Source organism: Lagenorhynchus albirostris, chromosome 5 (assembly GCF_949774975.1).
Source record: "Lagenorhynchus albirostris chromosome 5, mLagAlb1.1, whole genome shotgun sequence".
NCBI lineage: Eukaryota > Metazoa > Chordata > Mammalia > Artiodactyla > Delphinidae > Lagenorhynchus > Lagenorhynchus albirostris.
In genome coordinates this window covers 3,407,682-3,434,890 of record NC_083099.1, presented here as the reverse complement: position 1 = coordinate 3,434,890, position 27,209 = coordinate 3,407,682, and the positions used below count along the sequence as shown (strand labels likewise).

Here is a 27,209-nt window from a genome sequence, read left to right as displayed (position 1 = left end):
TGGAGATATTTTTGATTGTCACAAATGGAGCAGGCAGGGCATGATGTTACTGGCAACTGATGGGGGATGCTGGTAAATATTCTACTGTGTATAGGACACAACAGAGAATTTTTTTACCCCCAAATGTCAATAGTACCAAGGTTGAGAAACCCTGATTTAAATAACCAAATCAGAATGTGGGGATATGATTAGTTGAGCAGCTGCTGGTCATTTTTGTGGCTGAGGGGGAGAAAATCAGCATGCTGAAAGTGTATTTGTCAAATAGCTTAAAAGTTCCAAGGACACTTCTAAATACACTAACTCATCTGGCCATGAGTTTGGGGATAAGATAGGAGCAGGAAAGGGAAGGATGTAAACATTATATTCAGAGAGTATTCCATCATGAGTCAAAAATATATGTGCTAATTTATAGAAGTAAAGGCTGACATAAGTTACTGGCAAGATAACCATGTGCTAGCCTGTTCACTTTTATAAAATGCAATGACAGCATTGTATTTAAGCAGAAGTCTTCTCTGATTAGAGACAAATATAACTTCATACCTGATTTGCCTAGATATTAAAATATATTTTAAAATTTTAATATAAATCTCCTGTATTGGCCAAAAATTGATGAATGGAATAGAATAAATGTCCTCCAAAACAGACTCTAGTTGATATGAGAACCTTAAAAAAAGATGAAGACAAATCAACAATAAAGAGATGGATTATTCAATAAAAGTGATTTTGAGATAATTATTTAGGAGTTGAGAAAAACTCAGTTATTATCTCAACTTCTCTTCATATATCAAAATAAAAGTACAGATGGATTTTAAAAACTAGGAGAAAATTAGATGAATAGTTATCTGCTCTCTGAATGTGGGACAACTTTCTCAAATTCTCAAATGTTCTCAAAATGCCACAGTAGGAGAAATACAAAGGAAAATGTCCCTATGTAAGATAATTTTACCCTTTTGTTTGTTAAAACTCCTCAAAATCAAAAGTTGTCAAAATTCAAAAGCAAACCACAGATTCAGAAAGACATTCGTAACACAAATTTTAAAGTGTCACTATTTTTAACTATATAGAGTTCATATAAGATCATTTTTAAAAAAGCATTATCAAATTGACAATTGAGCAGAAGACAGAAAATTTTAGAAAGTTAAAAAAATACAGGAAAACATCTCATTCCATTAGAAATATAAATTAAAATAAGATACCATTCTCTACTTATCAGTTTGCAAAAAATTTTTTTTACTTTAAATAGGAAGGAGCTGTTAAAGAGGCTTTCTTATATTCTAGATAGACTATAACTTGGTACTACCCTTCTAGAAGATACACAAATAAGTTCATATTCATAGTTTTTGGCCCACAGAACTCATTTATGAAGATTAAGAGGGGGAAAAATCTCAAAATATAGAGATAAACAGCTTTACACATAAAGATGTTTGCTGCAATAGTATTTTAAAAGAAGAATTTCTTTTGAATCTCCTTAATGTTCAATAGTTGAAGTGATGGTTCACTGTGATGCATCCATCCACTGATGTGGAAAATATTTTGTGAAAATTTGAAAAGATATTTACAAAGAATTTTAATAAAATGAGAACCTGCTTGTGTTATAACATGAGGTTAAAAATTTGCTTATGGTAGGTGTAGTGGGCTGAATGTTAGTCCTCCAAAAGATATGTGCATGTCCTAATCTCCAGAACCTGTAGGTATTATCATATATGGCAAAAGATGTGCTTAAATTAAGGATCCTGAGAGGGAGAGAATATGCTGGATTATGTAGGTGGACCCTAAATATCATCACGTTTCCCTATAAGAGGAGACAAAGGGAGTTTGGATACAGACACCGAGAAGAGGGCAAGGTGATGTGAAGATGGAACCAGAAACTGGTATGATGCAGCCTCAAGCCAAGGAATGCTAGCAACCGCCAGGAACCAGTAGAGGTAAACAACAGAATCTCCCTAGAGCCTCTGAAGGGAGCACAGCCCTGTTGACACCTTGGTTTTGGATTTCTGACCTCCAGAACTAAGAATAAATTTCTGATTTTTTTTTTTTTTTTTTGCGGTACGCGGGCCTCTTACTGTTATGGCCCTTCCCGTTGCGGAGCACAGGCTCCGGACACGCAGGCTCAGCGGCCATGGCTCACGGGCCCAGCCGCTCCACGGCATGTGGGATCTTGCCGGACCGGGGTACGAACCCGTGTACCCTGCAACGGCAGGCGGACTCTCAACCACTGCACCACCAGGGAAGCCCAATTTCTGCTATTTTAATCCATCAAGTTTATAGTAATTTGTTACAGCAGCCGTAGGAAACTTATACAGTAAGTTTACACTTAACCTTTTAAGAAACTACCAAACAATTTTCTAAAGGGTTTGTACCATTTTACATTTCCACCAGCAGAGTATGGGAGACATCAAGACTGGGAATGGTCAGTCTTCTTCCCTTTAGCCATTCTGATCAGAGTATAGTGGTATCTCACTATGATTTTAACTTGCATTTCTTTACTGACTAATAATGTTCAGCATCTTTTCATGCATTTATTTGCCATCTGTAGAGCTTCTTTGGTGAAGTGTACGTTTACAACTTTTGCCTACTTTTATTTTGGGTTACTTGTTTTCTTATTATTGGGTTTTGAGTGTTCTTTACGTAAAACAAGTTACACCTACCCTATGACCTAGCCATTCCATTCTTAGGTATTTACCCAAGAAAAATGAAGACATATACCCATACAAAGATTTGTATACTAATGCTCATAGATGTTTTATTTGTAAAGGTCAAAAACTGGAAACAGTCAAATATTCATCAGCAGGTGAATGGATAAAGAAATTGTGGTATCCATACAATGGAATACCACTAGGCCACAAAAATCAATGAACTATGGGTACATACAACAACAAGGATTAATCTTAAATAATTATGCTGAGTGAAAGAAGCCACACAATAAACATGATACATACTTATGAGTCCACAATTCTAGAAAAGTCAAACTAATCTATAGTGACAGAAAGCAGATCTATGGCTGCCTAGGGATGAGGGCAGTGGGGAGAAGGGATAATTAATTAAGGGAGAAGAGAAAACTGTGGGGTGACATTTAAGTTCATCATCTTGACTATGGTGAAGATTCCCAGGTATATACCTATGTCAAATGTTATCAAATTGTAGACTTTAAATACATGCAGCTCATGGTATGTCAATTACACCTCAGTAAAGCTGTTTAAAAAGTGGCTTAATCTTTCTAAGCCTCAGTTTCCTCATCTATAAAAGGGGACGATAATAGATCCCACCTCATAAGGTTATTTCAAGGATTAAATTGTGGTAGTATTGGAAAAGCACTCTGTTCAGAATCTTGCATACAATGAGCACTCAAAAATGCTAACAATATTTTTGTAAAAATGGTATATAAACTTTTTATCTTGGTATGATATTATATATATATATAATATATATTATATATATTAAAAATGAACTTAAGTATGATATTATATATATATATAAAATATATATTATATATATTAAAAATGAACTTAGGAAAGAAAGATATTATATATATATATAATATATATTATATTAAAAATGAACTTAGAAAAGAAATATTCCCAAAGTATAAAAAGCTATTTGACTTTAATTGTGGAATTTAGGGTGATTTTGTTCTGTTTCCTTTATTTTCCAGATTTTCTACAATAAGTATGTATTGTTTTTACCCAGTAAAAAAAGTTATTAAAAAAAATAATGCTAATAATCCCCTAATGAAACAAAGCTCTGCTAAGTAAATCACATGGCACAAAGCATACCTGATTCCTGCCTGTTCTTACCCACTGGCACCCCTGTGAGCCTCCTTCCAACCACATCCCTCTGCACTCTGCAGTCAGTGCTCAGACACGCTGATTGCATGCGTGGTCTCTTACCTGTTTAACACCCTTCAGTGACTCTCTCTAACCCTTTAGATAGAGTCCCTGTTCTCAGCACGGCTCCTGCCTACCCCTCTGATCTCACCTTGCTCTACTTTTCCCCTCTCTCTCTTCTCCTGCCCCACTGGCTTTTCAGGACCTCCAGGTTCTTTGGTTACTCCCATTACATCTCCCTTGCTTCATACCATTCAATCTGCCTTCCCTTCCTGCTTTTTATTGACCAATTACCTTTACATTTAAGGCTCAGCTCAACAGGGAAGTCTTCCTTGACATCCTTTTGTTAAACTCTCCCATAATCCTTTTGGCTAAAATTCAGTGAATTGTTCAGTGGGTCTTCCTAGCTGGTGAGCAATCTAAGAGCTTAACCATGTCTGTGCTGTTCAAAGCAGTGGCCCCTAAACATAGCACAGTTGTAGGCACTTGTTACTGGTGATTAAGAAAGGGCTGGTCCACAATCCCACTCCTGGGCATATATCCGGACAAAACTCTAATTTGAAAAGATACATGCACCCCTATGTTCACAGCAGCACTATTCACAATAGCCAGGACATGGAAACAACCTAAATGTCCATTGACAGATGAATGGATAAAGAAGATGTGGTACATACATACAATGGAAAACTACTCAGCCATAAAAAAGAACAAAATAATGCCATTTGCGGCAACATGGATGCAACTAGAGATTATCATACTAATAAGTCAGAAAGAGAAAGACAAATACCATATGATATCACTTATATGTGGAATCTAAAATATGGCACAAATGAGCTTATCTACAAAACAGAAACAGACTCACAGACATAGAGAACAGACTTGTGGCTGCCAAGGGGGGAGGGGGTGGGGAAGGAAAGGACTGGGAGGTTGGGATTAGCAGATATAAACTATTATACAGAGGATGGATAAACAACAAGGTATATAGCACAGGGAACTATATTCAATATCCTATGATAAATCATAATTGAAAAGAATATTTAAATGAAAGACTGTTTATATGTGTATAACTGAGTCACTTCGCTCTACAGCAGAGATTGGCACAATGCTATAAATCAACTATACTTCAATTAAGAAAAAAAGAAAGAAAGGGCTGGCCCAGAATCCCTGGCCAAAGTATTATGGCAGAGGAGAAGAGACATGGGTCGAATCACGAAGACACCACCTGCCTTGGGGCGAGTCATTTCTTCCTGGTTTAACAATAAATATTTATAAAATAGGCCTAAATTATCTCCTAGGGCTCCTCTAGATCGAAAATGTAATTGGGTGAAATTGAGGTCGTGTCCCATTGAGTTAGAATAATTTCTTGAGTGAATCAGTGTCATCCTCACATGTTCTGACTGCAACCAGCAAAAAATAACTTGCTAGTATAGAAAACTAGAGCAATATCACCAATGAGCTGTCATTTAGTTCTTAGAAACTCAAAGGTCAAAATGATGGGCTTCAGTTATTAGCTCCTCTTGAAGTTTTCTTCTACCTACAAATATTCTAACTTGGCTCACCATCCGTCTACAGCCAGAAACCCTAAAAGCATGGGTGGCCTTGGTTTTGGTCACTCTTGAATTAAATATGCAATATTTAATATGAATTTAAAATAGCACTATTGATTAGCTACATTTCACAAGACAGAGTCTTTTTAGCTTTGGCCCCTCTCCCATGGGTGCCACTGAGTGCCCATCTCATGCCAACATCTCCTGCTGTTTTCCTTGCTAACTCTCCCCAGCACGTGTGTCACTGATTATGTTGGTTCTTTCATCATCCAGGTTCACAAATGAAGAAATGGGGATCTAGAGGGATTAAGTAACTTACGCATAACCACAGGACTGGGTAAGTGACTGAGGCAGATTCACACTTGGGTTGCCTGGTCCAAAGCCAATACTGTCCAGCTGTCGTGTGACTGTCTGAAGGGGAGTTTGTGTTCTCAAGGTCATTAAACGTTTGTCCTATTCTTTCCCTTTTCTTCCCTGTTCGAACCCATGCCAACTTGTCTAATTATCTCCCAGAAGTTGGCTGTTCTTAGGGCAGATGCTACCCTTCAATCTTTGTTGTAGTCTGCTGCAACCCTGTTCCCTTTTCATGGTTTGCACATTTATGTGTACACACACACACACACCCTAAAGATATACAGATGAAAAAGGATTTTTCTGTGACCGTATCTAGTGTTACTTGTACGACTATGAAACTTTCTAAAAAAGGTTTTATTTGCCCTTAAGTTTTATGTATTTAGATCCCCCCCGCACTGAACACTGAAGAATTTACTTAAACCACGTATTTATAACCCTCTTTGTAGCACCTTTTGCAAAGTGGCTTCTTAGTTGAGACGATGATGCGCTAAATGAAAATACTGCAAGTTTTAAAACATTACCCAATGTTTTATGGCAATGATTCTCCAAATTCAACACACACACACACACACACACACACACACACACAATCACTGAGGACACTTGTGAAAATGCAGATTCCTGGGTCTTATCCTTCAAAGAATTTGATTTAGAAAGTCTTGGATGGGGCCCAGTAATCTGTACGTTAAACACGCTCACTAGGCAAATCTGATGCAAATATTTTGTGACTCACACCCTGAGAAATGAAGAGAAACTCCGTAGCTTTGGGGGGCTTGGAAAATTTTATAAGGCTTGAAATTCTGTCTATTTGTAATTGTTCACGAAGCCTGTATGCTATGCTAGCATCATTTCCATAAAAAGTGGACATTCAGGAAATTTGGTGGCATGGATGGATAACTGCCCAGAGTCAAAGACCCACGAGTAAGGAATTAGGATCATCTGAATTAAGGATATGGATTTGATCTGTGCAGTAGATATGGAAGAGTTGCCATTTTTCCAATTTTGTTTTGAGGGTGGAGCAGTGGGTTTAAAGAAACTATGCCAGCACTGCTGGGCCTGCCTCTGAACTTCACAGGAGAAACAAATAAACTTGTTTACTTCACTGTTACTTGGGGTTTCGGATACGGCTGAAACTAACGTTGATATGGCCACTTTCCTCCATTTCCTCCCCAGATGCAAACTTAGATTCCTGACTTTTTTTTTTTTTTTTTTCGGTACGCGGGCCTCTCACTGTTGTGGCCTCTCCCGTTGCAGAGCACAGGCTCCGGACGCGCAGGCTCAGCGGCCATGGCTCACGGGCCCAGCCACTCCGTGGCATGTGGGATCTTCCTGGACCGGGGCACGAACCCGCATCCCTTGCATCGGCAGGCGGACTCTCAACCGCTGCGCCACCAGGGAAGCCCAGATTCCTGACTTTTTAATGACAAAACAGGAGCTAAAAGAGGGATAGGCATGAATTCACCATTCTTTTAGCTGCTGCTGAGGAATTTTCGCATCTCTGGATGCCCCTGAGCTTTGGGGACATGACCACATTGGTGGGTCTTACTTTGAAGAGTTAGGACCTCACATCCCAACCTCCTCCAGAATCCAACAGGGAAGGGATGGTACAGAAGACCGTCTCCAAAGATGGCCACCAATGTTTTCCTTCCCTGTAAGCACACGCCACTCCCCCATTGAAGGTAGGATGCACTTCTCCTCCCTTTTACATTTGGGGCAGCCTTGTAACTTGCTTTGACCAATAGAACGTGGAAGAAGTGATATGCTGGGTCCCGGGACTTCTTAGTCCAAGACTTAAGAGGACTGGAAGCTTCTGCGTCTTCCTTCTTGGAAGCCAGCTTCCATGTGAGAGTTCTGAGCCCCCTCAGACCTCCACACTGTAAGAACATCCAAACTAGCTGTGTGGCAAGGCCCCAGGAGAAACACCAGGTCACCCACAGTTGAGTAAAAGCTTCTTGGAGTTTCTAGCCCAGCCCGGCCACAGCCGAATAGGCTGAATGAGTGATCCCCAGCCAATACCAAGTGGAGCAAGAGAACTGCCCGGCCAACCCTACCTGAAGTCCTGACCCACAGAACTGTGAGAAATCGCAAACCGTTTTTATCTGAAGCCACTGAGTCGTGGGGTGGTTTGTTATAAAGCAATAAATGACTGACACAGCTGGGAGGGGTCATCTGCAGCAGAAGAGAGGACACTGAGGAGGTAAAGAAAGGGCGGATGATGAGAAAAACCTACTCTGCTACCAGTTTGCCTGGTTCCTGTCGCCCCGGCTTTGAGTTTTGAAAAAGGGGACTTAACCATTATTTCCACAGGCAAGTAAATTCTGTGTTCTCAAGAATTAACCTATAGTTCACATTTGGAGCACAATGTATTTAGAGGTTGGAACCGATTCAATGCACTTCAGTACCCACTGCTGACTTCCAAGTATCAGTGCTCATCCATGTGTCAGACGCTTGCTTTGTATGTAAAGCAGACACGTAATACTGGGTTAGCCCTACCGTTTCCAAGGAGGTATGTCCTAGTGCTATATAACTGTGGACTGTACCCAGTGTAGTGTATCAAGCATGATTCTGGGTAATTTTATGTTCATCAGTACTTTTTAGGACAATCTGTTTATTGAATCTGATTTCACTGTAAAAGAAAAGAATCACAGACTTAAAAAAAAAAAAACTTAAGGGGCTTCCCTGGCAGTCCAGTGGTTAAGACACTGCATTTCCACTGCAGGGGGCACGGTTTCCATCCCTGGTCAGGGAACTAGGATCCTGCATTGCATGCTGCGTGGTATGGCAAATAAATGAATGAATGAATGAATGAATGAATAAATAAATAAACACTTATATTAAAAAAAAAAAACCTAAAAAACCCCCCAAAACCAAACATATGGTTACCCAAGGGTAAAGGTGGGGGGGAGGGATAAATTAGGAGTTTGAGATTAACAGATACACACTACTATATATAAAATAAGTACTCAACAAGGATCTACTATATAGCACAGGGAACTCTACTCAATATTCTATATGGGAAAAGAATTTGAAAAAGAATGGATATATGTATAACTGAATCACCCTGCTGTACACCTGAAACTAACACATTGTAAATCAACTATACTCCAATATAAGATAAAAAATTTTTTCAAAAGAAGAAAAAAAAGAAAAGAATGAACACCCAGGTATATATGGCCTACTCCAAGAAAACCTTTATTTACTTCACAACAAATGTTCTCAGAGGAAAATTCTCTACTCCAATCCAGCAGAAGACAAGATATTTAAATAGAGAAATTTTGTAAAAGTGCTTTCCAGGGATATCTTAAAAATGTTGATGGAGAATCACTCTATTAAAACTACCTGTTTGGTGACTAAGGATCTTCAAAGTATTTATAGTTCAGTTAATTGCAGACAGAGGGCTTCAGCTTTTCGATTTCTGAAATTAATACAGGATTAAAATGGTGGCTTGGAAGCGCAGTGGCAGCAGTGGTTCTCAGCCCTGGCCAACAGCTAGAAGCACTTGGAGTTCTTCCAGTCCAAGACCCAGAGGTTTGACCTAATTGTTCTGGGTTTTTTTTTTTAATGCTCTTTAAGGGATTCTGACATCCAGCTATGATTGAGAACATGGTTGAAACAGTTTGGGCCCTGGGGTACTTCTTAGACATGAACATTTCTGGACCTCATCCACACCTCCTGAATCAGAAAGTGGACCTCATGAGAACCGCTGTGCTACGTGATACAAATTAAAAGGGCTAACTGGGGACTTCCCTGGTGGTCCAGTGGGTAGGACTCCACGCTCCCAATGCAGGGGGCCCGGGTTTGATCCTTGGTCAGGGAACTAGATCCCACATGCCACAACTAAGAGTCCACATGCCACAACTAAGAAGTCCAAACACCGCAACGAAGATCCTGTGTGCCACAACTAAGACCTGGCATAGCCAAAATAAATAAATAAATAAATAAATATATATATATTTTTAAAAAAGGGCTAATCGACTCTATGTCCCTTCATTGTGCCTCAATACCTAATTAAATGTCCATAAATCTAGAGTCCTGCTTACATTCATTAACATCACATTTTTTACAGGATTATAAAAATCTAGTAGAAAAAATTTTTTAAAGTTAAAAGGTATTATTTTATTTCTGATTTTTAATTCACTTTTTGTTGTAACAGAAAGGAAAAGAATAAAAATAACTCCACTGCTACTTTGAAATAACATTATTAACACTTTGATATCAATTTGCTTTTCATAAAAAAATGATTGTATTGTACACATTGTTTTATAACCTTCTTAACCTGCTTTTTCACTTACATCTTTTACATCCTACTGTATCACTAAATATTTTAGACATCATATTTTTAAAGTTGCCTTTAGTCCATCACAGGAATGTGCTAAATATATTTTATCAAAACTTTAACAGTTGTTTCATATTTTTGCTTTTATAAATAATGTTTTCTTCGATTATTAAAAAAGTCGGGTTTTGGGCTTCCCTGGTGGCGCAGTGGTTGAGAGTCCGTTTGCCGATGCTGGGGACACGGGTTCGTGCCCAGGTCTGGGAAGATCCCACATGCCACGGAGCGGCTAGGCCCATGAGCCATGGCCGCTGAGCCTGCGCGTCCGGAGCCTGTGCTCTGCAACAGAAGAGGCCACAACAGTGAGAGGCTCGCGTACCGCAAAAAAAAAAAAAAAAAAAGGTCTGATTTTTTTTGGCTGTGCTGTGTCTTTGTTGCTGCGCGGGCTTTCTCTAGCTGTGGCGAGCGGGGGCTTCTCTTGTTGCAGAGCACAGGCTCTAGGTACGTGGGCTTCAGTAGTTGCAGCATGCGGTCCCCAGAGTGCACGGGCTTCAGAAGTTGTGGCGTGTGGGCTCAGTAGTTGTGGTGCACAGGCTTAGTTCCCCCTGGCAATGTGGGATCTTCCCGGACCAGGGATCAAACCCGTGTCCCCTGCATTGGCAGGCGGATTCTTGGTGCACGGGCTTCTCAGTGTGGCGGCTTCTCTTGTTGCGGAGCACGGGCTCCAGGCGCACGGGCTTCAGTAGTTGTGGCATCCAGGCTCAGTAGTTGTGGCTCGTGGGCTCTAGAGCGCAGGCTCAGTAGTTGTGGCGCACAGGCTTAGTTGCTCCGTGGCATGTGTGATCTTCCCATACCAGGGCTCAAACCCATGTCCCCTGCATTGGCAGGCAGATTCTTAACCGCTGTGCCACCAGGAAAGTCCTATCAAAAGCCTTTGTTCACATTCATGATGCCATTCTTGGCATCAGTCCCTAGAAGCAGTATTCATAGATCAAAATGTATATACCCTTTAAGGCTATTGATACACATTGAAAAATTGTCCTTAAAAAAAAAGCATCCTTAGCTAATTCCCTTGCACCATAGGGTGATGCTATATATCACCACTTTATTTAATCTGTGCCACTTTAGTAACAGGATGAGTTCCTACTATTCTTTAATGAAGTTAAATCTTCTTGTCATTTTAAAAACTTTATAGCCCACTTGTATTTATTTTCATTCTTTGTCCATTCTTTAAAAAATGTGGCTATTCAGTTTTCTTCCTATTGAATTGAAAAAGCTTTTTTTTTCTTTTTTTTTTGCCGGTACGCACGCCTCTCAATGTTGCGGCCTCTCCCGTTGCAGAGCACAGGCTCCGGACGCGCAGGCTCAGCGGCCATGGCTCACGGGCCCAGCCGCTCCGCGGCATGTGGGATCTTCCCGGACCGGGGCACGAACCCGCGTTCCCTGAATCGGCAGGCGGACTCTCAACCACTGCGCCACCAGGGAAGCCCTGAAAAAGCTTTTTACGTACTAAGGATTACGTTCACCAACATTTGGAGGCAAGAAAAATACAGTAAACACTCAATTGAGTAGCATCAGAATGAGTTAATTTCAATTCCATGTTCGTCGAAAATAAACTATAATCATTTGGTTGAATTACATTATTGTAAATCTGTAAAGAATCAGTATATTTCCTTTTCCTAGGACTGTATTACCCTGAACAAATACAGTACTTCTCTAATGACTGAGTTTATTGTGGTGCCTCATAGTGACTGTTCTGAATTTTCCATCGTATAAAGAGAATGGGATTCAGAAGTCTGAGTCCTGGCTCCACAGCTACAATTTATACGTCCTAGACTAAGGACGTGCTTTAGTTTCCTCATCTTTGAAACAGAAATAACAAGAATGACCTCTACCTCCAATGGTGACTGTGAGAGACAATTTGCAGGATATGCACACAGATTTCAGAGACTGGCTATCTGGATTTGAATCCCTATGCTGCCATTTAAAAGCTATGGAGTTTGGGCAAGTTCTTAATCTCTTCGGGCTTCAGTTTCCTCATCCGTAAAATGAGGATAATAATAGAATTTACCTATTGGAGTGGTTGCAAGGATTACATGAATGAAAGTCTATATAGCATCGTAGAACAGTACCTGGCAGGTAATAAGCACTATGTATCAACACAACAATCATTACAATAAATAAAAGAATTTGCCTGTTATGTGTTCTCTCTTTTTTTTTCTTCTTGCATATTATGAACTCTTTATTTATTTTAAGGTAAAATTTACATACAGTGCAATGCACAATCTTTTTTTTCAAGCTTATGAATTTTTTTTTAAATTGGAGTATAGTTGCTTTACAATGTTGTGTTAGTTTCTGCTGTACCGCAAAGTGAATCAGTTATATGTATACATATGTCCACTCTCCACACTCATGTCAGTGGTGGGCTTATAACTGCTGTAATGGCCACCACAGTCTTGGCAGGTGTAAAGAGCTGAGCTGAATCTCTACCAACCCCAGGATGCACCCTGGAAATGAGTTTCTGAATAGGGCTCTGACATCAACTTGCTTTTTGGTGATTCACCTCTTTCTTCTCAATGTGGAATGCAGCAAAACCAACCTGTTCTTTATTAGCTAGAGTATGACTGTCAAAGCTAACCATGTGGGTTGGTTACTTTGCTTCCATCCCGGAAGTCACCTCCACAGGCAGCCAGCCAGCCAGCCACTAGAGTGCGGACCCAAGGTGCTCTAAGACAGCTCTGCACCAAGTTTCCTTATCTCAAAGGAACTGAGATAGGAAATGCATGGAATTTTAGACGTATTGCCTATAGTTAGGTTAATTAAATTCTGTGTTCTCTGATTTATGCTCTTAGCTAACAAGGAAAATTTTGGTAACTCTTAATATGAATCATAATCAATACAGAAGATGATTAAAAGAACTCTCAGCATTTTGGTCATTTTATCTGATAAAACTCCCACTTTTGTCCCCACGAGTTACACTGTGTAAAAGAAAATATGCCCATATGGAATACGCTTGTGAGTCAAAAACAAAGCCAATGCCCAAAATACAAATCAAAAACACTGCCTAGAACAACAGGCCTCAACTAATGAATTAAAATGATTGCTGGTTTCTTTAAAATATTAAGCCCATCAACGCTTGCCAAGAACCCCTTGGCTAGCTGAGGGATTCGAGCTGCATTGTTCAGCTCGAGATTGAAATCCTTCCATTCATCGTTGACATGTGAGAGACAAGACGAGGCTTTGACAGACAAGGGATGAGGCACCAGATGGTTTCCATCTGTATCTCCACTGATCGCACAATGAAAACCCACCTTCCCTGATCAGAAGGCCACGCGATACGCGGATAATGAATACCCAGTGTTTTTAAAGAAGCGTAATCGCCCTTCCCAACCAGAGACGTATAAATATTAATGAACGCAATCTGGTTCTAAGTAAATTTAGCATGAACTTTTAGCTACCCTCCCCTGACAACTTCCTCCCTCTTTAACTGAATTAAGTTTCAAAGTTCTGTGATTAAAAATAGCAAACCCTGAACTGAAGTTGGATCTGCGGCTGAGGAAAACCTCTCCCTTCCAGCTAGTCACCAGTTAACACAGTTCATATCACTGCGTACTTTTTTTTTAACCAAAAAAGGGTCTCAGTTTGAATGAATGTTTAAGCAAGTGTGAACAGTGAGCTATAGAATCAATACAAATACACAGGGAACTGATTAGTAATCTATCATTTCCGCCATGCCTATTTCCAAAAGGACTTGAGCAAACTTAGAGATTACTACACGCAGTACCAGGAGTTGTTAAACAAGCTCATTTCTGCAAAGCCCTGGATTACATTATATATTAAACTATTGAACCCTAGGGAAAGAAAAATGATTCTTTCTTTCTTTCTCTCTTTTCACCTATACACACACACACATACACATTTTTCTGCAAACTTAACCGAGAATAACTGAGAGTATTAAAAGTTTTAATTACTAATATTCAAGAGAAAATAGCAGTTGTTTTTTGGCGGATGAACTTGTTAGTCTTCCTTCTTGACTCACTCCCAGCGGCTTTTATCAAAAATATCAGAAAGAGACTAAGATTTGAAAATTTCCACTAATTCCTTCCATTGCCTCCTTTCCCTTCCATTCAAACAAGGAAGATTTGCATACTTTCTCTAGCTTATGTGTCTTTAATCTGTCTAAGCAATGCATTTTCCAAGAAGCAGATTCTATATTTTCACCACTAACGTTTCCCTGTGGATCAAAGTGGCCAGAATCTTAAAGTGAAAAATGTCGAATCCGTCCAAAGACAGTATAAACAATTAAATCCATATTCTCAACTTTAGTCCCTCATGTGACTTGAAGGAAATAATCCTTTTTCCTCTCCTCCAATATTTATTGTTCTCATTTTGTCAATAAACAAATTTCTATTGAGTACTACTATGTGTCTGGCATCGGCTACTGAAAATCAACGCAATGGACAGTATTGCTATTCTTAGGCACAGATGTTATTTCAGAGACATCCTTCAGATATTGTAAAGAATGTTCTTTGCCATACGGTAGCAGCATCAGGCATAGAGTTGATGGGTGTCTCTATCTCATGTGATCAAACCCATCTCTTAGCCTCCAATCCTCTTTTGGGAATATGCTCTCAGCAGGATTAATTATCAGTGTAACCAGCAAGATTGGTGTTTGTTTAAGGTTCAGCTTCACTAAGTCTTGACAAGCTTTCTTTCACCTTCCCTAGCACAATTTGGTTGTCAGCAGCATGGTCACATGTCAGAATAAAATCAATAAAGCTGGAGTAAAGGATGAGCTGAAGCTTGCAAAGAAAATGCTGAGTAAGTAAAAATGCATTTTGGTTATGTTCAGGGCAAGAAGAATAGGAAGGGCTAGACTCCTGGCTTGAGCCAGATGGTGCAATGTAGCATATGACAAAGGGGAAGGAAAACGGTCCTTCTCCCTGTGGCTTTTGTCATGTTTATCAGGAAGAACGACCCTCAAACTGTAAAGAAGAGACCTGAAATGGTTAATTTTAGTAGTAGACTGAAAAAATGAGAAGATGGAAAGTGAGTACCTAATTGTGTTTAAGTCTCTAGGCTCAGGTGCATTAGATCTTCAGAAGTAATGGAGAGAAACAAGCAACCAACAAAAAGTTTTTCTCATTATTGTAGATGAGAAAAGTAAATTTTGTCTTGATTATCAAAAGCGGGACCTGAGGGCAGTGGGGGGAGAAAAGTGGGTGTGGGAAACAATATCATACCGGTAACACCTGTAATTCTAGAAGTTATACTTAAATACATGGTTTATGAATATTATTGAAAGAAAGTAAAATAAGGTAACCAATAAAGAGTAGCAATGGGTTGGGGAGGAGACATAAGCAAATATATGATATGTGCTATTTGACAATATGATAAAACAAATATGTTAAATTGTATTTTATGTGCATTTGCATCAAGGTATACCAGTGGCATCACATACCTATTTCAGCAAGATGCTTGACAAAGTCTTGTAAGGTATCCTGGGGTAAGATAGTAGGATGTGACCTAAATGACAAAGAATGAATAGATGAGTTGAACAGCTGAGAATTAATTAATCAACGTCAGTTGAGCTATTGAGCTTTCTCCTGTCAAAAACTGTATCGATGTGGATGCAGATAGAGAGGATTATCATCACTGAATGGTTGTGAATAGTTGAAATAATATAATCATGTATATAAAATGATCTGATAAAATGACTTAGATAAAATTTGGAGAGAAAAATATAAAGTACTGCATTTATTAGAAAACATAATTAGGAAGTACAGGGTGCAGCGTTGAGGGAGACCTGAATGACAGCTGTTTAGAAGAAAAAAACTGAGTCAACAGAGTGATATGGTGGCACATATGAAAAAGAAATTGTAGTGAAATCTTAGAGAAAAGAGTGACAGAACATATTCCTTGCCCCCTTCACTCCTGTTTGCCATGGTCACCCTGGTGGCGATGGGGACTTTATAACATACTGGCATGTGCTATGCGAGGATATCACCATAAGCAAGAGATAGCCCTGTTTGTTCTGCTATTGATACACTATGGAATCTATCAGGATGCTCCTAATAAACTGGCTGACCTTGGATATAAGTGAATTATGGAATGAAAGATCCAGGATCCTTAGAGCAGGGCAGAAGAATGGAAAACAAAAGAGGAAAAGGAAAGCAAACCTCAGGTGCTCACACAGAAACAGATGGTCCAACGAAATAGAATAGAAAGACCAAAAGCAGTCTCACATAATCGAAATTTTAATTTATGAAAGCCTTGGCATTGAAGACCAAGACGGGAAATTATGCTAGTATAACTGTTTTTCAAATGAGAAAAATGAAATTGGATCCCTATCTCATGCAATAGAACAGAAAAATCCACTCCAGATGCATTGTAGACTTAAATATAAAGGTAAAATTTTAAAACATTTAGAAAAAATATAAAATAGGGATGGAAGGATTTCTTAAGCAAAATTCAAAAATTACTAGGCATAAAAGAACAGACTGATAAATCTGGCCACGGTACACACACATACACACACACACACACAACCCTATGAACTAAGAAATGGGGGTTGATATGAGCAGCAATTCACAAAAAAGGAAACATCGATGGTAAATAAGTATGAAAAGACATTCAACCTCATTAGAAATCAAGGCAATGCTTTTTCAGACCACAATAAAATACATTTTAGATGGGTTAAATTTAAGAGGCTGACATTACCAAATGTTATCAAGGATGTGCAGCAACAAGAACTCTACCACAGGGGCTTCCGGGAAGATGGCGGAAGAGTAAGACGCGGAGATCACCTTCCCCCCCCCACAGATACACCAGAAATACATCTACACGTGGAACAACTCTTACAGAACACCTACTGAACGCTGGCAGAAGACCTCAGACCTCCCAAAAGGCAAGAAACCCCCCCACGTACCTAGGTAGGGCAAAAGGAAAAAGAATAAACAGAGACAAAAGGATAGGGACGGGACCTGCACCTCTGGGAGGGAGCTGTGAAGGAGGAAAGGTTGCCACACACTAGGAAGCCCCTTCGCGGGCGGAGACTGCGGGTGGCGGAGGGGGAAAGCTTCGGAGCCGCGGAGGAGAGCACAGCCACAGGGGTGCGGAGGACAAGGCGGAGAGATTCCCGCACAGAGGATCAGGGCCGACCGGCACTCACCAGCCTGAGAGGCTTGTCTGCTCACCTGCCAGGGCGGGCGGGGCTGAGAGCTGAGGCTCGGGCTTCGGTCGGAGCGCCGGGAGAGGACTGGGGTTGGCGGCGTGAACACAGCCTGCAGGGGGTTAGTGCGCCTCGGCTAGCCGGGAGGGAGTCCGGGGAAAAGTCTGGACCTGCCGAAGAGGCAAGAGACTTTTTCTTCCCTCATTGTTTCCTGGTGCGCGAGGAGAGGGGATTAAGAGCGCTGCTTAAAGGAGCTCCAGAGACGGGCGCAACCCGCGGCTAACAGCGCGGACGCCAGAGACGGGCATGAGACGCTAAGGCTGCTGCTGCCGCCACCAACGGGCCTGTGTGCGAGCACAGGTCACTATCCACACCCCCTTCCGGGGAGCCTGTGCAGCCCGCCACTGCCAGGGTCCCGGCATCCAGGGACAACTTCCTCAGGAGAACACACGGCGCGCCTCAGGCTGCTGCAACGTCATGCCGGCAGCGCCGCAGGCCCGCCCCGCACTGCGTACCCCTCCCTCCCCCACGCCTGAGTGAGCCAGAGCCACCTAATCAGCGGCTCCTTTAACCCCGTCCTGTCTGAGCGAAGAACAGACGCCTTCCGGTGACCTACAGGCAGAGGCGGGGCCAAATCCAAAGCTGAGACCCTGGGATCTGTGAGAACAAAGAAGAGAAAGGGAAATCCCTCCCAGCAGCCCCAGGAGCAGCGGATTAAAGCTCCACAATCAACTTTATGTACCTGCACCTGCGGAATACATGTATCCAAAACGAATCATCCCAAATTGAGGAGGTGGACTTTGAGAGCAAGATTTATGCTATATAGCTTTGCTTACACCATTTGTTCTAGGGTTCTATCCGTCCATTTTTTTGTTTTTTGTATTTTTAATATTTTTTCTTAATTATTTTTTATTTTAATAAATTTATTATATTTTATCTTTATTTTATTTTACTTTATCTTCTTTCTTCCTTTTTTCCTTCCTTCCCTCCTTCCTTCCTTCCTCCCTCCCTCCCTCTTTTCTTTCTTTCTTTCTTTCTACTTCTACTAATTCTTTCTTTCTACATTTTCTCCCTTTTATTCTGAGACATGTGGATGAAAGGCTCTTGGTGCTGCAGCCAGGAGTTAGTGCTGTGCCTATGAGGTGGGAGAGCCAACTTCAGGACACTGGTCCACAAGAAACCTCCGAGCTCCAAGAAATATCGAACGGTGAAAATCTCCCAGAGATCTCCATCTCAACGCCAGCAACCAGCTTCACTCAACGACCACCAAGCTACAGAGCTGGACATCCTATGCCAAACAACTAGCAAGACAGGAACACAACACCACCCATTAGCAGAGAGACTACCTAAAATCATAATAAGTCCACAGACACCCCAAAACACACCACCACACGTGGACCTGCCCACCAGAAAGATAAGATCCAGCCTAATCCACCAGAACACAGGCACTAGTCCCCTCCACCAGGAAGCCTACACAACCCACTGAACCAACCTTAGCCACTTGGGACACACACCAAAAACAACGGGAACTACGAGCCTGCAGCCTGAAAAAAGGAGACCCCAAACACAGTAAGATAAGCAAAATGAGAAGACAGAAAAACACACAGCAAATGAAGAAGCAAGATAAAAACCCACCAGACCTAACAAATGAAGAAGAAATAGGCAGTCTACCTAAAAAAGAATTCAGAATAATGATAGTAAACATGATGCAAAATCGTGGAAATAGAATAGACAAAATGCAAGAAACATTTAACAAGGACCTAGAAGAACTAAAGATGAAACAAGCAACGATGAACAACACAATAAATGAAATTTAAAATACTCTAGATGGGATCAATAGCAGAATAACTGAGGCAGAAGAACGGAAAAGTGACCTGGAAGATAAAATAGTGGAAATAACTACTGCAGAGCAGAATAAAGAAAAAAGAATTAAAGGAACTGAGGACAGTCTCAGAGACCTCTGGGACAACATTAAACGCACCAACATTCGAATTATAGGGGTTCCAGAAGAAGAAGAGAAAAAGAAAGGAACTGAGAAGATATTTGAAGAGATTATAGTTGAAAACTTCCCTAATATGGGAAAGGAAATAGTTAATCAAGTCCAGGAAGCACAGAGAGTCCCATACAGGATAATCCCAAGGAGAAATACGCCAAGACACATATTAATCAAACTATGAAAAATTAAATACAAAGAAACTATCTTAAAAGCAGCAAGGGAAAAACAACAAATAACACACAAGGGAATCCCCATAAGGTTAACAGCTGATCTTTCAGCAGAAACTCTGCAAGCCAGAAGGGACTGGCAGGACATATTGAAAGTGATGAAGGAGAAAAACCTGCAACCAAGATTACTCTACCCAGCAAGGATCTCATTCAGATTTGATGGAGAAATTAAAACCTTTACAGACAAGCAAAAGCTGAGAGAGTTCAGCACCACCAAACCAGCTTTACAACAAATGCTAAAGGAACTTCTCTAGGCAAGAAGCACAAGAGAAGGAAAAGACCTACAATAACAAACCCAAAACAATTAAGAAAATGGGAATAGGAACATACATATCGATAATTACCTTAAATATAAATGGATGAAATGCTCCCACCAAAAGACACAGATTGGCTGAATGGATACAAAAACAAGACCCATATATTTGCTGTCTCCAAGAGACCCACTTCAGACTAGGGACACATACAGACGGAAAGTAAGGGGATGGAAAAAGATATTACATGCAAATGGAAACCAAAAGAAAGCTGGAGTAGCAATTCTCATATCAGACAAAATAGACTTTAAAATAAAGACTCTTACATAAAGACTCTTACTCTTGATAAACCATTAGCCAGACTCATCAAGAAAAAAAGGAAGAAGACTCAAATCAATAGAATTAGAAATGAGAAAGGAGAAGTAACGACTGACACTGCAGAAAGACAAAAGATCATGAGAGATTACTACAAGCAACTCTATGCCAATAAAATGGACAACCTGGAAGAAATGGACAAATTCTTAGAAAGGCACAACCTGCCAAGACTGAATCAGGAAAAAATAGAAAATATGAACAGACCAATCACAAGCACTGAAATTGAAACTGTGATTAAAAATCTTCCAACAAACAAAAGCCCAGGACCAGATGGCTTCACAGGCGAATTCTATCAAACATTTAGAGAAGAGCTAACACCTATCCTTCTCAAACTCTTCCAAAATATAGCACAGGGAAGAACACTCCCAAACTCATTCTATGAGGCCACCATCACCTTGATACCAGAACCAGACAAGGATGTCACGAAGAAAGAAAACTATAGGCCAATATCACTGATGAACGTAGATGCAAAAATCCTCAACAAATACTAGCAAACAGAATCCAACAGCACATTAAACGGATCATACACCATGATCAAGTGGGGTTTATTCCAGGAATGCAAGGATTCTTCAATATACGCAAAACAATCAATGTGATACACCATATTAACAAATTGAAGGAGAAAAACCATATGATCATCTCAATAGATGCAGAGAAAGGTTTCGACAAAATTCAACACCCATTTATCATAAAAACCCTGCAGAAAACAGGCATAGAGGGAGCTTTCCTCAACATAATAAAGGCCATATATGACAAACCCACAAGCAACATCATCCTCAATGGTGAAAAACTGAAAGCATTTCCACTAAGATCAGGAATAAGACAAGGTTGCCCACTCTCACCACTCTTATTCAACATAGTTTTGGAAGTTTTAGCCACAGCAATCAGAGAAGAAAAGGAAAGTAAAGGAATCCAAATCAGAAAAGAAGAAGTAAAGCTGTCACTGTTCGCAGATGACATGATACTATACATAGAGAATCCTAAAGATGCTACCAGAAAACTTAGAGCTAATCAATGACTTTGGTAAAGTAGCAGGATACAAAATTGATTCACAGAAATCTCTGGCATTCCTATACACTAATGATGAAAAATCTGAAAGTGAAATTAAGAAAACACTCCCATTTACCATTGCAACAAAAAGAATAAAATATCTAGGAATAAACCTACCTAAGGAGACAAAAGACCTGTATGCAGAAAATTATAAGACACTGATGAAAGAAATTAAAGATGATACAAATAGATGGAGAGATATACCATGTTCTTGGATTGAAAGAATCAACATTGTGAAAATGACTCTACTACACAAAGCAATCTACAGATTCAATGCAATCCCTATCAAACTAACACTGGCATTTTTCACAGAACTAGAACAAAACATTTCACAGTTTGTATGAAAACACAAAAGACCCCAAATAGCCAAGGCAATCTTGAGAACGAAAAACGGAGCTGGAGGAATCAGGCACCCTGACTTCAGACTATACTACAAAGCTACAGTAATCAAGGCAGTATGGTACTGGCACAAAAACAGAAAGATAGATCAATGGAACAGGATAGAAAGCCCAGAGATAAACCCATGCACATATGGTCACCTGATCTTTGATAAAGGAGGCAGGAATGTACAGTGGAGAAAGGACAGCCTCTTTAATAAGTGGTGCTGGGAAAACTGGGCAGGTACATGTAAAAGTATGAGAGTAGATCACCCTCTAACACCATACACAAAAATAAGCTCAAAATGGATTAAAGACCTAAATGTAAGGCCAGACACTATCAAACTCTTAGAGGAAAACATAGGCAGGACACTCTATGACATAAATCACAGCAAGATCCTTTGTGACCCACCTCCTAGAGAAATGGAAATAAAAACAAAAATAAACAAATGGGACCTAATGAAACTTCAAAGCTTTTGCACAGCAAAGGAAACCATAAATAAGACCAAAAGACAACCCTCAGAATGGGAGAAAATATTTGTAAATGAAGCAACTGACAAAGGATTAATCTCCAAACTTTATAAGCAGCTCATGTAGCTCAATAACAAAAAAAAAAAAAAACCAATCCAAAAATGGGCAGAAGATCTAAATAGACATTTCTCCAAAGAAGATATACAGACTTCCAACAAACACATGAAAGAATGCTCAACATCACTATCATTAGAGAAATGCAAATTAAAACTACAATGAGATATCATCTCACACCAGTCAGAATGGCCATCATCAAAAAATCTAGAAACAATAAATGCTGGAGAGGGTGTGGAGAAAAGGGAACCCTCTTGCACTGTTGGTGGGAATGTAAATTGATACAGCCACTGTGGAGAACAGTATGGAGGTTCCTTAAAAAACTACAAATAGAACTACCATATGACCCAGCAATCCCACTACTGGGCATATACCCTGAGAAAACCATAATTCAAAAAGAGTCATGTACCAAAATGTCCATTGCAGCTCTATTTACAATAGCCCAGAGATGGAAACCTCCTAAGTGTCCAACATTGGATGAATGGGTAAAGAAGATGTGGCACATATATACAATATTACTCATCCATAAAAAAAACGAAATTGAGCTATTTGTAATGAGGTGGATAGACCTAGAGTCTGTCATACAGAGTGAAGTAAGTCAGAAAGAGAAAGACAAATAGCGTATGCTAACACATATATATGGAATTTAAGGAAAAAAAATGTCATGAAGAACCTAGGGGTAAGACAGCAATAAAGACACAGATCTACTAGAGAATGGACTTGAGGATATGGGGAGGGGGAAGGGTAAGCTGTGACAAAGCGAGAGAGAGGCATGGACATATATACACTACCAAACGTAAGGTAGATAGCTATTGGGAAGCAGCTGCATAGTACAGGGAGATCAGCTCGGTGCTTTGTGACCGCCTGGAGGGGTGGGATAGGGAGGGTGGGAGGGAGGGAGATGCAAGAGGGAAGAGATATGGGAACATATGTATATGTATAGCTGATTCACTTTGTTATAAAGTAGAAACTAACACACCATTGTCAAGCAATTATACTCCAATAAAGATGTAAAAAAAAAGAACTCTACCACAGTGCTGGAGGGAGTGTCAATAGGTTCAACTTCTTTAAAACATAATTTTGAATTAGTAAAGAATGCATTTACCTTCTGACCCAGCAATTCTATCCCTAGAGAAACCCTTACTCACGTGCACCAAGAGACCTGTTCAAGAAAATTCACAGCAGCATTGTTTGTAATAGCAAATCACTGGAAATAAACTCCTTCAACAGGAAATAACCCAAGAGTCCATCCATAGAAAAACAAATAAAGTGATATGTTCACACAACAGAATATTACGCAGCAAGGGTAAATGAGCAAGTTCTAGCCTTACATAATAGGTAGAGCTTAGAAATACAACTGTGAATGAAAAAGCAAGTTACGGGGAATTATATATGGCATGCTACTATTTTTATAAAGCCCACAGACAAGCAAAATTTTAAAATATTTATTATTTAGGGGAGATATACACACATAATAAAACTTTTAAAAAGTCCTTATGATAAACATAGAATTTATAACTATATCTCAGTGGAGGGAGATAGGAGATAGGATGAACAAGGAACATTGTATATATTCAATATCAACTATATTGCAATGTCCTACTTCCTAAATTGGGCAATAATTTCATGGGAGATGTATTTCATTATTAAGTTTCATAGCCTGTGTGTGTGTGTGTATAGTAAGATGTAAATATTTGTAACTAAAATAAATTAAGGAAAGGACACACACACACCCCCCCAAGCAAAGCAGGCCTTCTTAACCCCATCAAAGCTGACCACATGGGCTTCCCTGCTGGCGCAGAGGTTGGGAGTCCGCCTGCCAATGCAGGGGACACGGGTTCGTGCCCCGGTCCGGGAAGATCCCACGTGCCGCGGAGCGGCTGGGCCCGTGAGCCATGGCCGCTGAGCCTGCGCGTCCGGAGCCTGTGCTCCGCAACGGGAGAGGCCACAACAGTGAGAGGCCCGCGGACCGCAAAAAAAAAAAAAAAGCTGACCACGTAGCACTTACAAGTGATCAAGGTGTAAAGGAAAGTTTTGCTTCTTTCTCTGGATATCAAGTGGGTTATCAGTCAAGCTGCAGCTTAAAATGGTTTCTTTCTGTCTTTCTGGAAATGGGCTGGTCTGTCCAACTTTCCATTTATTCTATGTCAATAAGGCAATATGACAGAGGTACACTTTCCAATTAAGGGAAGAGAACATCTCAGCTGTACTCAGTATGATTAAACTACAGCTGCATATCATCTTCAATCCTAGGAACCATATTTTGTGAGAAGTATTTGACAAACTGGGGAGTCTCTAGGGGAAGCTAATGTAGACAGGAGGATGTCGAAAATCCATTTCAGATGAACGGCTAACTAGACCTGAACTTGAGCCACTCAACTGTGAGAAGAGAGAGATTCGGAAAAAAGAGGTAGATGACCTCAAAACTGAAAAAGAAATGCTGTCAAGTTTAAACATTTTTAGCTTTATTCTGCATACAGAGTGGCCACCTACTACTAATGGGTAGAAATATATTGAAGCTGACTGAAGCTTTGAAAATTAAAATACCAGCTCACAGCAGCTAGCAGGATGAGTAACTGGAGGACGGCCTATTATAGTTCAAGAATTACCTAGAGCTGTTACAGAATGTTATCCTTTAAAAGAAAAACAAAGCTTAGAACCTTTTTCCTTATAATGGATTATATTTTATAATGCAGACCACAGGCTTAGTATAGTTTTGGTCTAAAAATCTAATAATACTAGATCATGTGTACCTTGAGCTTAAGTATATCATTTATTTTTTCCTCCTTGTAATTCAGTTCCAGAGACAGTGGTAAAGAATGAATGACTGTGGTCCTTAGGAACCATCTAACTCTATGGAAGTTACTTAATCTCTTTGAGCCTCGGTTTCCTCAGCTATAGAAAAGTATCTCTCTGCACGATGCCCCCCTCCCAATATGTCCACATTCTAGTCCCTGGGACCTGTGATTATGGTACCATATTTTTGTAAATGGGATTAGGTGAAGGATTTCATGATGAGGAAATCATCCTGGATTAGCTGATAGGCCCAGTATAACCACAAAGGCCCAGTATAATCACAAAGGTTCTTAGAAGAGGGATTCAGGAGGAAGCAGAGGCAGAGGAGAAGATGAGGTGATGATGGAAGCAGAGACTGGAATAATGTCCTTTGAAGATGGCAGAAGGGGCCATAAGCCAAGGAAAAGAGGTGGCCACTAGAAGCTATAACAGCCAAGGAAATTGGTGCTCCCCACAGAGCCTACAGAAGGAACCAGGTGTGCAGACCCCTTGACTTCAGTGCTGTGGAACTCATTTCAGAATTCTGACCTCCAAACTCTAAGATCATACTGATACATCTGTGTCGCTTAAAGTAACTAACTTGTGGTAACTTGTTACTGCAGCAATAGGAAATGAATACATCCTCTCACAGGGTTTTGGTGAGGATCCAGTGAGATAACCCAGTAAAAAGTTCTTGGCTTCTCAAAGGGGGAAGGGGGTGGTGGGATGAATTGGGAGACTGGGATTGACATATATACACTACTATGTATAAAATAGATAACTGAGAACCTACTGTATCCCATAGGGAACTCTACTCAGTGCTCTGTGGTGACCTAAATGGGAAAGAAATCTGAAAAAGATGTATGTATATGTATGGCTGATTCACTTTGCTGTACAGCAGAAACTAACACAACATTGTAAAGCAATTATACTCCAATAAAAATTAATTTAAAAAGAAGTTCTTGGCTTCTATTACTGTTATCATCCACCTAATTTATTACCCCCCAATGAAGGTTCAGTCTCACAATCAACTGTATTAGTGTGCCCTTAGTTATCTGCCCTCACAAGGCATTTTTATACCTTTGTGTATATCGATGAGGTTGGGAAAGGGTTCTGGGCGGGAGTCAGGCATTCACAGCCATTAATGGTGCGGGTCCTGACAGGTGCTTGTCTTCTCCAGGTCATTCCTCAGCCATAAGTAGAGACTAGATCCTTTCAAGCTCTAAAGTTCAATGATTATACGCTCTTTTAGGTAGCCCAATAAATGGTTTCTGAGTCCACCCTCTCTCCCTCTCTTCTGGTTGAACCTCTAGCCAGTGGCTGAATTATCTAGTGCCAACTGCCCCTAGGTTACCTTTGCTCTGGGCACTGATTAACCAGGCAGACCTAATTCTATGATTAAAACAAACAAACAAACAAACAAAAAGATGAAAAGAGGTGGAGCAGTTCCTAGCTTAAATTTATCCTTAAAAAGGTATTCAATGTTTTACAAAGAAGGTTCTTAGCAAAAAAGCTTAGCTCTAAGAGTCCATATAGACTTCCCCTGGGTCCTTCTGTCTTTAATTCAAGGCTATCACTTTCAAGAACAGAGTTGGCTGGCCATTCTCACCAAGTGCTCTGCCCAGGCTCTTATCCTCCGAAGTGGCAGGACGTTTGACACACTTTCCTTGTTGCTAAAGGTGTAGATAACAGGACATGTGCATCAAAAATGACCAAAATAGAACAGGCACCAAAGTGCCGTGGAACACAACCTCTCTTTCCTATCTCTGCTTTTTCCAACTCACCATGGAGAGAAAGTCTGTGAGAAAGCTTTGCCATCTATAAATTATTTTGCAAATGCAAAGAATTCTTTTTTTTTTTAAACTCAGTGTTGGGTTAGATGTCTTGATAGAGACATGGACCATATTCAGCCGCCCCACAGAAGAACAATTACTTCAACCCGAGGAAATCCAGAAAACTTCGTAAAATCATTGTGAAAGAAGAATAGATCTTAGCTAGAGAAAATGAGGAGGATATGTTGGGGAGAAAAAAACAATGATAGTGCAAAGGCAGAAAAGCCTCCTGTAAAAATAGTAAGAAGTTTGTGTGTCTGGCATACAGAGGGGAGGGACAGACAGTAGCAGGAGAGGGGGCTTAGGTCCCTCCTGGGCTTCTGAATTTTATCGTGCAGAGTTCAATTATCATACGGGACAGGGCGTGTTCAGGTTGCGTTTTTGGAAAATAAAAAATAAAAATCGGGTAGAGGGATCCAGGGTGCTGGGGTAGCCTAGGCCTGGGATAGGGGCTCTGGCCTGGGGATGCAGGGAAGGTGCTGGATGGGAGCAACCTTCACTGGCAACACCTGGATGTTGGGGAGAAGTCCGTAATGGCCTGGAGGTTTCCAGCTTGGCTCATAGGTGCAGGA

General features: G+C 40.4%; 1 protein-coding gene across 7 annotated transcripts in view; it reads right to left on the bottom strand.

Annotated features, from left to right (window-relative positions):
* Positions 1 to 27,209, bottom strand: part of THRB (thyroid hormone receptor beta) — a 392,041-nt gene that overhangs the window by 301,677 nt on the left and 63,155 nt on the right. For 4 of the 7 annotated variants that reach the window (XM_060149528.1, XM_060149527.1, XM_060149526.1 and 1 more), the window contains exon 2: positions 15,460 to 15,524. The exons of the other annotated variants lie outside the window; for them this stretch is intronic. The gene's annotated coding sequence lies outside the window, so the exon portion shown is untranslated. The remainder of the gene's footprint in view (positions 1 to 15,459; positions 15,525 to 27,209) is intronic. 7 annotated transcript variants of the gene reach the window in all.